This window comes from Terrapene carolina, unplaced genomic scaffold (genome assembly GCF_002925995.2).
Source record: "Terrapene carolina triunguis isolate 2854851 unplaced genomic scaffold, T_m_triunguis-2.0 Scaffold179, whole genome shotgun sequence".
Classification (NCBI taxonomy): Eukaryota; Metazoa; Chordata; order Testudines; family Emydidae; genus Terrapene; species Terrapene triunguis.
The window spans coordinates 12,273,293-12,285,694 of NW_020664530.1; positions in this window are offsets into that span (position 1 = coordinate 12,273,293).

A 12,402-nucleotide genomic window follows, 5' to 3' on the forward strand; every position below is an offset into this window, starting at 1 on the left:
ACACTCAGACACTTGGCTCTGGCAAACCCACAGCTATGCATTGCTGCCAATCATCCTCCTTACACTGACTCTGCACACGCATGCACTGTGCTCACCTACTCTCACCATCACCACTTACACACACCTTGCACACTCAGTGTTCACTCTCACCATCCCTGCTTACACACACACCTTTCTCATGTATATTGTGCCGACAGAAATATTCACACTCACTGGGATGAGGCTTGCCCAATGGATGGTAATGCTGTTTCACATTTAGACCAGGTAGAATGAATGCAAAAACAGGATAGCTAGATTTGTGCTCTGCAAGAAACTGCGTGTCGTTATTAATGGAAAAGGAGGTTGAAGTGCTGCTGTGCAAACAAAAAAGCCAAAAAATGCACCAGTAACAGCCGGAGTGGCTGCACCAGCTGGGATTAAACAGACCAGGCCACACTTCTTAGCATCTATGCAAAATTATCCTAATTAATGACAATAAAATATTGAGAAGGGATATTCAATCTTGTATTTCAGCCCCTAGAAAAGTCATGTTTTCTTTTTTAAGATTATATTATGGTTTTGGTCTGACTTGATTTTTGAACTCTCATTTCCCATCTTTACTGGATGTTACAATTCATTTTTGCCAATGCTTCAAAATTATAAAGGTGATTTTTGCCCCCACTGCAAAAGCTTTCACCCCCACATCTGCCCATCACCTGCCCAGCAATTAATTCTGCCCCCTGATGGCCATCAATTTTGCCCCACAGGAGTTTTGCCCCCCGCCTCCTCACCTCTGTTCCTTCTGTATTTCTTGCAGCTCTTCATCCACCTCTCCCAGGACCAAAGCAGAGGGCTGTAGCTAGGTCCCCTTCTCCTCTTTCCAGGGTTGAGGGGAACAGCTTCAGGGGTTCTTCACCACTCCTGCACCTTTGTAAGCCAGGTGTTGTAGGGAGGCAGACAAAGAAGAGCCAGCCCATAGAAGGGGAGGGAGAAGTGGAGATACCTTAAGTGGCTAGCTTCTTTCTGCTCCTTCTCCCTCCCACCTGTGACAAATGGGGTCACCTCCTGGGAGGGGGGAGAGCTCTTCTTGCTGCTGCTCTGAGTGGATGCTCTTCCCCAGGAGGTGGGATAACCAGCCAATCAGAGGGGGTTCCTCCAAGGAGGGCTCACATTAGCCCTGTCATTGCAAAGCTGCAATCCAAGCCAAACTTGAGTAAAAATGGGCAGAGTTAAAGACTCTGCAATTTGTAACTGTTAGAGATCAGAGGGAGGCCTATGTAGGGGCTGATTGTGTAACATACACCAACAGTAGGGTTCTTGTCACCTTCAGAAGCATCTAGTTCTGGCTACTATCAGAGACAGGATACTGCACAAGAGGGATTACTGGTGTGGTACACTATGGCAATTCTTGTGTTCCTGAGGTCCTGGGGCCTGGACACTACAAAGGTGTTGGAGAGGCCCTGCAAGGACTCACAGCCATGATTGGATCTTTATATTTTGCCAGTTGGTCTTGGCCACCTGTAACAACCCACTCAAAGTACAAGCAGAACCTCAGGTCAGCAGGTCTCAGCACTACAAGGGGCAGAAGTCCTACTTCCTGTGGCTCCACCAGAGGGATATTACCAGCTGCCTGATCAGCAGAGAGCTTTTTTGAGGTGCAGGGGGAGGTGAGAGCAGCAGCTAGAGGAAATGTGAAATGTTTGTAAGATGGCATGCCTGGGGTTGGGGTGTGGCTTGGATGGATGGTTACAGGGGACAGGAGGTCTTTAAAGGAGCAGAATGATGGGTGAGTAGGGAGGGTTGGACAGTGATAGGGGACAGGGATCTGGAAAGAGATTCTAGTGTGTTAGAAATACACATGTAAACACACTTTGTACATATCGTAGGACATATTTCCAAACACGATGTATGCATAACAAGTAACTAACTACACAACCCCTTTTTTTCCCACCTTCTCTGCCCATCCTGTTTTCATTCTGTATTCTCACTTCTTTCATCACCACCACCATTTATGCCACAGAGAATGTGCCTATCTGATCTGTGAGACACATAGCATGCTGTGTGTCCTTGGAACAATTCATGGTAACAGAGACTGCAGGGGAGCCTTTATAAACTGGGCAGCCCCTCCACTCTCTTGGATTGTCAAGCACTCCCCAGGGCTCTCACACACTTGTAATACTTATAACTCTTCAGCAGCAGGGGTCCTTGTGCATTTCAACTTCACCTATTACCAGGGCTGCACTGGCAGCTCCATGCAATCCAAAGAATATTTTTAAGTGGCTCACATGTTGACAAGTAATCTGTGGAACTGAGACACGGCTCTTCCAAGGAATCCAGGGGTATCCCCCCTAAGGAAACTTTTAACGTGTGTGTGCACGCGCATGCCATTTGGTGCAATCTAGTGCATTCTAAAGGTGGGAGGGGCAGAGAGCATTCTATAAACCATGCCTAGAAACACCCACTTGTAGAAAAATATCTGCTTTATCTATAGAAGAGGCTGAATGCCACTGGAAGCAGGGAAATTCCCAGTGCTCCTCATTATTATTAGAAACCACTATTGGCATGTATTAATTATAGTATTGTCATTCAACTTTCTATTAAACACCTTTTAAAAAGTAACTTACTATTTCTACATTGCTTTTGTTCTTCCTTCTTTCTCCATTTTCCATTCCTTTAGTCCCCTGTACAGTATATGTTGGTGTCTTTTCACAGCTGTCCCTTCATTTCACCTTCCTCTTTCTGTACATGTGTCGTGTCCTTCCCTGTATTCTTTCATCTCTCCATCCCTCAGTCGCTCCCTCATATCATCTCTCCAGTCTCTCACACATATCAAATAGCCTCTCACAGATACACATGTGACCCAACCATATGCTTACTATTCACCCATTATATACACACTCAGTGTCTCTAACCCCAGCAGAGGACTAGGTGTGGGAAGCCACTTCTGCCACCAATGCTAGGAAGTAGGGGGCAGATCTGCCTGCTGGACAGGATGGTATAAGCAGGGACCTCTCCCCGCACCACAGGGCCTCCTTTGCCAGAGCTACTGGGGCTTCTCCTCCAAGGGCCCTCTGCTTCAGATTGAGATTAGGACTCAGTAAACTGCATAGCCATAGTAATGGAGGAAGCCAGGGAGGCCCCCACAGGAGCAGCAGCAAAGAGTGACAATAGAGCCTCTTGTTCTGGCCCTTTGTTTCAGGGGTGTAGGCGCTGGGCCCTCCTACAGCATCGTTTGTTCTAGTGAGGGTGTGTGGAGCTGAGCTCTCCTATCACAAGACACTCTGTTGTGGAGGAGAAGGAGGCTGTGAAAAGCTGCTGAAGAGGAAGGTGTCTCTTGGGTCAGCCCGAGGAGAATAGCAGCAATATTCTCCCTGGCCTCCAGGAAAGTGGAATTGTGAGACAAACCCCTCCCCACACACACACCCTCAGTTGCCACGAAAGAGAAGATACTGGTGATTGAACTAACCACTTTGGTGAGGTTGACAAGCCAGGCCTTCCCATTGCCGTTACCCCATGCCCATCTGCATTTCTGCTTGAGATCCCAATCTACTAGTGTGGCGAGGGGACGAAGGGAAAGCCTCTCCCCTTCTTCACTGGCTGTGAGTAGAGAGGCAGCTGACGCAGTTCCTCCTTCGCATGGAGCATGCTGTCCATGCAGGAAGTTTTCTCCTCCTACCTGGAAAGTGTGTGATGACATTACCGTAACATCACATGATCCTGAAGCTAGGCCCAGCCCTATTGTGCTTATTGGTTAATCATATTCAACACATGCTTCTTTAGTGTGGTAATGACATAGTTATACTTTGCAATTCTATAGCATTTTTCACCCTAAGAGATCAGTGTGCATTACAAATGTTATGTTTCACCCTATCTAAAGAGGGGGAAACTAAAACACAAAGGGGTAAAGTGATTTGTCCAAGGTCACAAAGCAAGTTAGAATTATATCTCATGAATTTCTGGTTTCCAAATTATTTTACCTCTTCAGCCAGAGTACCACCAAATATTTCAGATTGACTATTAAAAATAAATAACAGTGTTAGAAATACACAAACGTTACATACAATACAAAAGGTATGTCGGGGGTCTTTCTTGAACCGCCATTTCTGGAGCTTAACTGGCTTTCTTCCAATAAGTGTGCTCTCACTATATAACACTGCTGATCCATCAGTTTATCATGAATTAACTTTAATATTTTACAAGTGTGAGAACATGTCTATTTGCCATTACACATGATTTTTAAAGGATTAAAATGTATACACTGTGTGTCATTATGTTACATTTTACAGACAATAAAATTACTTGTACTGGAGCCAAACTTGTTGATAGATTCCTTTACAAGTGCTTATGACAAAGAAAAAGAGTGTCCAGTTGAATGGTGATTAAATGGGTGTCTGAGCATAAATTTCCTTATATAAAAATAAACCATTTTACTAGACGATTGTTGAAGTGTTCATCTAGATAATATTTATTTGTCTCATCATGGCAGTAAAACAAAAAAACAAAAACACTAGTGTGTGAGGAATATTTCCTGTACATTCTGGCAAGTATATATAGTAGGCAAGACATGTTTAGTTTCCTGGACTACAGCTGTGTTGTTTGAAACTAAACTATACTGTCATAAAACAATTAAAATGGTTAACTATAGCTGTAGAACTAGATCCCTGTAACTGCAGGGAAGAGCAGATTTATGAGATAGTTAACTTCTTTTCCCTGAACTAACAAATCTCTGAAAAAGTTACAGTATACTATATCATGGAAATAATGTAAAACAGCCTTCAAGATAACATACACCAACTGTAGGGTTCTTGTCACCTTCAGAAGCATTTAGTTCAAGATAACCCAATATTTTCCAGGAAAATAAGTTGTACTCTACTGCAGGGAAAATATGCAAGAATCGGTGGTGACAATGCCATTTTGTCTGTGTATCAGTATTATTTCCACTCAAAGACAGTCACAGAAGTAGGTGTAAATTACAGAGACTCAAGTTCCTAAAATGTTTCTATGCAAATGAATTGGTCAGTGGCATTACACCAGAGATGAGTTTGGCCTAAGAACATCACTGTCTTCTCTTCCTCATAATAGTTAATATAAGTGGTAGATAAGAGCTCACACTTAATTCTGGTATAACTTCATTGACTTCAGTGGAGTTAATTCTGATTTACCCTAGTGAAATGAGATCAGACTCAGGCTTCCCTGTACTTGAAATTCCTTGCTGTCAGAAGCATGGTTATATTAGGGCATAGGCACTATAGGCTCATACCTAGGGCCCCAGTCTAATGGATAGGGCCCTACCAAATTCACAGTCCATTTTGGTCAATTTCACGGTCATAGGATTTTTAAAATCGTACATTTCATTATTTCAGCTATTTAAATCTGAAATGTCATGGTATTGTAATTGTAGGGGTCTTGACCCAAAAAGGAGTTGGGGGGGGGGTTGCAAGGTTATTGTGTGTGGGGGGGTGGTATTGCTACCCTTACTTCTGCACTGCTACTGGTAGCAATGCTGCCTTCAGAGCGGGGCAGCTGGAGAGCGGCAGCTGCTGCTGGCCGGGATCCCAGCTCTGAAGGCAGAGCTGCCGTCAGCAGCAGCACAGAAGTAAGGATGCCATAGTATGGTATTGCCACACCTACTTCTGCACTGCTGCCTGCAGAGCTGGGCCCTCAGTCAGCAGTCACCACTCTCCAGCTGCTCACCTCTGAAGGCAGCATTGCTAGCAGTAGCAGTCAGAAGTCAGAATGGCATAGTATGGTATTGCCACCCTTCCTTCTGTGCTGCTGCTGGAGGGGCGCTGCCTTCAGAGCTGGGTGCCCAGCTAACAGCCGCTGCTCTCTGGCCACCCAGCTCTCAAGGCAGCACAGAAGTAAGGGTGGCTGGTCTCCCCTGTGAAATCTGTATAGTATACAGGGCCGTCCAGAGGATTCAGGGGGCCTGGGGCAAAGCAATTTTGGGGGCCCCTTCCATAAAAAAAAGTTGCAATACTATAGAATACTATATTCTCATGGGGGCCCCTCTGAGGCCAGGGGCCTGGGGCAAATTGCCCCACTTGCCCCCCCCCCCCTCTGGGCGGCCCTGATAGTATAGGGTAAAAGCACACAAAAAACCAGATTTCATGTGGGGGGGACCAGATTTCATGGTCCGTGATGCGTTTTTCATGGCCACGAATTTGGTAGGGCCCCACTCATGGAGTCATGTGATTACATCAGAGTCTCGTCTTTCATTTTAAAATAAAGTATGTTTCTAGGCCTTATGGGTGCAAAAAATCCTGAAAATGTGTACGCGGTGTAACTGATGCAGTGATGTCTTCAGGCTGTCCTGTCTGCAGACTCATGCAACAATAGCTCTGAGAAATGTGAATTGCTCCATACATGGGGAATTAATCTCAAGACTCACTGCTCTTGGAGCCCCACCAACACCACCTCACCAGAGGACACCTAAGTATAGCAGGCCCAATCCACCCATCTAAACAGATACACCTTGCTTGTTGGTGTTAGTACTCAGGGACCTCTGGCTGCCACCCTAGCTGCTCCTGTGGGGAGAATGTCCCCTGCTGTCATTCCTGGGTGGAAGCTATCCTGTCTTTCTGGGTGGGTGTGGGGCGGGGGGCCTTCCACTGCCATACAGAGTAAGGTTCAGAGCTATAGTGTGGACCTGTCTTGCAGCGTGCCTAGGGCGCTAGATTGCCTTATGATTTATATTATCGTAGCACCTAGGAGCCCAGTGTGAAGACTCCATTTACTTTGGCAACTGTTGAAATTATTATGTCATGGTAGGATAAGCTTAAATATTGCAGGTCCCATTCTTCAGTTCTTATTCTAGAAAAGCTTTGATTCAATGGGAGGTTTGCTGAGTAAGCACTGCAGGACCAGGTCCTAAAAATATAAGTGAAATACAGATGTTCTGCACTTGCTTAGCATGGAATAAAGCCTTGATATTTAAATAGAAGAACACATGGTGTCAAATTCTCCCCCAGTGTAATGTCACTGGACTGGACTCTCAGTTTGCTCTGCACAGATGTTTAGCAACATAAAATGACTGTTCCTCATTCAGATCTTACCCTGTGACACATTTTAACTTTCAGCATTCAGTCATTTTTGAGTTGTGTATAAAAAAAGTCTACTACTTTCAAAGCAGAGAAAAATGAAAAAAAATGTTCATCTCTCATTTCACTCAGAAACAGATGAAGATGTTTTCCTTAAAATTTCCAGAAAAATTCATCTTTATTCTGAGACCAAGCATGAGAAGACCAATTCTCTTCTCATTTACACAGGAGTAAAACAGAAGTAACTCCACTGAAGGCAATGGAGTTACACCAGTGTACAATCTGTGCAGGAGAGGTTGAAATCAAGTCAGACAATTCAGTCCCAAATGGCACATTCTTGAGAAAGTTATATGAAAGAGGATGCCGAGTACCAATTTTATCACAAATGGTGTAATTAAAGATTTCAGCAGTTGAAAAGCATCAACATAGTCATATTAGCTGATGAACGTACTGCAGAAAAATTGCTGAGGAACCTTTAAAATGAGCTTTGCTTGGCACAAAGAAACTTTGGACGGACAAGAAGTCTAACACAGTGGTTCTCAAACGTATTTGATCGTGCCCCCCTTCTTTGTGTCTGTAGTAGTTTATCCCCCCCCCACACACACAAGTACATATATCGATTTAAAAACATCAACATGCAACTCTCACTAAATATTAAAAACAGTAAGGCATTGATTCAAACAGAGCCATTGGAATAAGAACAAAAGAAAAACTGCAATTGTGGTTCATGCTTACAATTAAATGCACACGTCGTGTTGTAGCAAACGGATTAACATACAGATTGCAGCGACTTTGTATAATGTTCTGCAAGCTTAACAGAAATCAGTCAAAATGCACAGCACCACCTAGAGTTAAATGCACAGCGCCATCTAAGGACCTGATATATCTGGAGGAATCAGCTTTGCTAGTTATTCATTGTTGCGGATAAAATGTGCACAGTACTTTTTTTCCCCCTAAAGCTTCTCACACACACCCAGAGTACATTCCAGGCGCCCCAGTTACAGAACCTCTGTTCTAACAGATTATAATTTCCATGAATATTAATGTCATATCTGGAAAAAAATATTCTTTTACTAGAATTGGTTGAAGCATTTAGAATTTTTTTAATCATAAAAAATGGCCTTTCCTAAAGTGTTTTTGCTATTAATTTTTTTTTACAATATTGAAAATGGAAAAAAAATAGCCTTTTTTTGTGTCCCCTGCCTCCTTTCTCCTTTTCCCCCTTCTTTTCTTCCCTTCTTTACATGTTTTCCATTTTGCCACTAAATGCAACAGAACAAAGGCAGTCCCAGGTGGTTTTATTTTATGTTATTTTATTTTTTCACTTTTTCTTTTTGCTCACTCTAGAACTTATAGAAACTTTCTCCACTTTACTGTAAACTCAAGTTAGCAAAAGCAAAAAGAAAGAACATAATTTATTCTATCTATTTAGTGGTGAAATGAGGTGGGGTAAGGGGACTAAAAGGAAAAACTGGTTAATTTTGAAAATATTTTAAAATTTCACATTTTTTTAACAGATAAATTCTGCTTCCATTTCAAAACTCACATAACAAAAGTGACTGAATTTTTCCAAAACTTTTCACTAATTCTTTTTCATCATTCAACTAGCCCTATACTTTTTATCTTAACCTGCAGAATATTTTATCAATTACATTAAATAGTAAAGTTTAGATATTTCACCCTCTGCCAAGTTGCACCAATGGAGTACTTTTTTAAGATCAGATGAGTATGTGAAAGGATTTTTTTAAGTAGGTATTTGTTACTTTCTGTCACATAAATCTATTTAAAATAGAATATATTCACTGCTGAGGGTATATCATAGATGTTTCACTGTAGACTATAAAGATTTACTTTCTGTGGCTAGTTAATTTGCATCTCTCTTTTTATATTTCCTTAAAAGGCTGCACAGATTATAGTAGTTGGGGACACACTGTAACCGGAGATAGCATTACAAGCCCTAGCAGAAGATATTTGTTCCTTCTTGCTGGTATGAGGTAGAACATTTATACAAGTTTGTAAAAAGGAGAATGGCATTCTAAAAGGGGGAAGGGGACTGTACAAAAAGAAAGCACATGAGAAAAACCTTTTGAATCCATTTGGCCCACAGCTGTATGAAAGCGCAAGATCTAGTCCAAGTTTTATCCTTACAATTAACATATCAATGAATTCAGTGTTAATTAGGACATTATATCATCATCATCATCCAGAAACTGATAAAGGAGAAAATGGCATATTTTTGAGGATCCAAGAGGATTTAATGTATATTGACATAAAATATAAGGTTTTTACTACCTTATTTACTATTACTTGAGCCACAAAAAGGATTTCCGGAAGCACAAAAACTGGAGCAAGGTGCCAGATAATGCTAGATGTAAGAAGGCAGTTAAAAAAAAAAAAAAAAAAAAAAAAAAAAAACACGACCCTCCCTCCATCTGCCATAAGATTAGAGTCAGCTCAAGTTATACACTATTTCTCACGTTCATCAATAGAAACTAGGATTTTATCCGTAAACATATAAGCCTCATTCATGGCCACATGCCCAGAATAAGGGGCAGCACAATGTAATGTCCAGATGCAGCCCAGGAGGGAGACTGACTCTGAGAGTGAAATCCTGGCAGAATTAAAGTCAATGGCAAAACTCCCATTGACTTCAGTATGGTCAGGATTTCACCCTGAGTCTCTCTCCCAGTTCTCCTGCTTCTTCAGGAAGGGAACAAACAACGCTGTACCCAGTGCAGAGTAAATTTCTATGTTGGTCTGCATGATGTGAAAGCAGAGCCAAGGCTACATCTGATCTTCACCGTCTTCCATCCCCTCCCACCCATGTGCACAAGGCGGGACAGGAGGTACGTTTACACTGCAGTCAGGAGTGTGATTTGCAGGAACACTGCTACACAGCTGGCAACCACTTGTGTGCCAAAAACTTCAATGGTGCAATAAGCTTGTCAGTAATGGACATAAGCTGAATGTACAGCCAGACCACCTTAAGGACCTAGCCAGAGATCTGTTTGGGTGGCACTTGACTTGCAAGCATGCCACATCCCTTTGGGATTTGCCATGATGATGCTGAATGTACCCACACTTGCTTTCATCTGGCTGGCTTGCTAAAAATATCAGAGAGGATGTGGTGCCACATTCTTTAGCCCAGACTGCACAAGCCAATACATACCCAGGGGGGCAAGGCAGGCTCGCAGAGCCTGCACTGCGATGTGCTCACTGATATTTTTAGTGAGCTAACTCAATTAATGCTAGCGTGGCTACATCTACACGAGCTGCGAATTGCATTCCTGTTTGCAGTTCAGCTGTACCTACAGTGCAGAGCTTGCTTCTCCTCCCACACTACTGCCCTTGATGCAGGTAGCCAATTCAGAGGTGTAATGGATTCTTGTGGCCTTGCTAGCACAATAGCACAGTTTGGCCCCAGCTGCTCCTCAGCATCTATCAGGGGTTGAAGAGACCCCCGTCCTCTCCAACTGCAGGTTGGGGGTAGGTCAGTTGTTCAGATATAACCCAAGTCTTAATCCAGTCTTATCTCCTCTATTTCCCACAGCAGTGCAGCACAAGAGAGTATTACGGTCCTGTGGGCCTAATAATTTCAGTACCTCACTCGGCGCCACAGGGAAGGGAACAAAGAGTAGTAGTACTGTTTAATAGGCTGACAGAGCTCAAGGTCCCCACCTTTGAAAAGCTTCATAACTACTTGGTATTGAGCAGGTATGTTCTTAAAAATGTACCTTCATGCACTTGGCCAAGCTGAATAGGTCAGCTTTGTGTAGAACCAGCATATGTGGCCATGTGTGATTTGGAAAGCCACTATCTTATCTACTCAGTAGGATTCTCTAGAACCTCTAACATTCTAGGCCAGGTCAACTCTTTTCTCATCCATTCTTCTCTCAAAATATGATAGTGGCAAGTTATTTTATATTATGGTAGTGGCTAAAGGGATCCAACAGGACCAGGGCCCTGTTGTGCTAGGTACTTTTTAAACACAGGCTTGGGTTCGAGTTGAACAACTGCCCTACCACAAAGGCATGGCTTCTGCACCCAAAGAATTTATGTTCTAAGGCAACAAGTGACATGTTCATTCTGGTCTTACCCTGAGTGGTTTTGAGGATTTTTAGATTCCCTGGTTCTTGTCCTCTGGTTATTGTCTGTGAAGCATTTGAATTGACCTTTGTTTCACCTATGCTTCTGTGATGAGATCATTTAGAAAGTATCATATAAAAAAAAAAGCACTTAAGTCTGTGAACCCGAATGGAGTGAAGCTACAACAAGGATATTTATGGCAAATCAATGTATCCATCTAATTGCTGTCTTCCAAATTTACAGGATTTATTTTTACCGTAAAAGGAATACTATTGGTAGTTTGTTCCTCCCTGAGAGCTACAGTACTTGAAACCAATAGCTGGATTTATTGTATAGTGAAAAAGTGAGAGAAAATTCATCACATTAGGCACCACAAAGCAATTGGCATCAAGCCAAAAGCAGATGGTAACTCAAAAAGCAATCCTCTTTCTTTTGTAGAAGTAATATTAATACTTTGCACTTCTGTAGTGGTACCCATCTAAGGATCTCAGTATGTTTTACAAACATTAATGAACTTACCCTCACACCACTCTTGTAGCTAGGTGAGTATAATTATCTTCTGTTTATACCTGGGCAGACTGAGGCATATACATGTTAATGACAAAATCTCTCTCTCTCTCTCACCTGAACATTTTTCATTCTGGTAGGGGCATGGGGTCCATAAACTCAGTAGCGAAGGGTTCTTCAATCCCCACACTGTAGTAGGCAGTCCCCACTAATGAGTCCTTCTAGAGTGTCACTTCCAAAGATAATAGCTATCATATCTGAATCAACGTTAACAACAACAGGTAATACTGCCCAACACTAAGAAATATTAGCTGTCCAACCTGTGGAAAACAAACAAGGGCCATAGATTAAATGTAAAAACAGTTTTCCACCAGCTCTCCCTAAAAAAGGAAAAAAACAATTCAATGCTATTTAAAATTAACCTCCCATAAGCAGGAGATGAAAAGTACAGTACCCACCCCACCCCTACCAGAATGAAAAATTTTTTATGAGAGACAAATTTTCTCATTCTCCCTGTGGGGGATGGGTCCATACATTCAGTAGTGATTGAATTTTTGTAGCAGTACTCTCCGCTGCACGCATCACTATCAATTGTTGGCTGGGCTAAGAAAGAGCTATGGCTTGCAAAACCCTCCTCCTGAAGGCTGCTTCACTCGACGGAAGTCTATCAGTTTTATAGAATTTTGTGAACATATGCAGGGATGCCCACGTTGGTACCCTGCAAATTTGTCCATATGGTGCACTGGATCTGTTGCCCCATGAAGCTGCCATTGCCCTCATGGAATTGGAT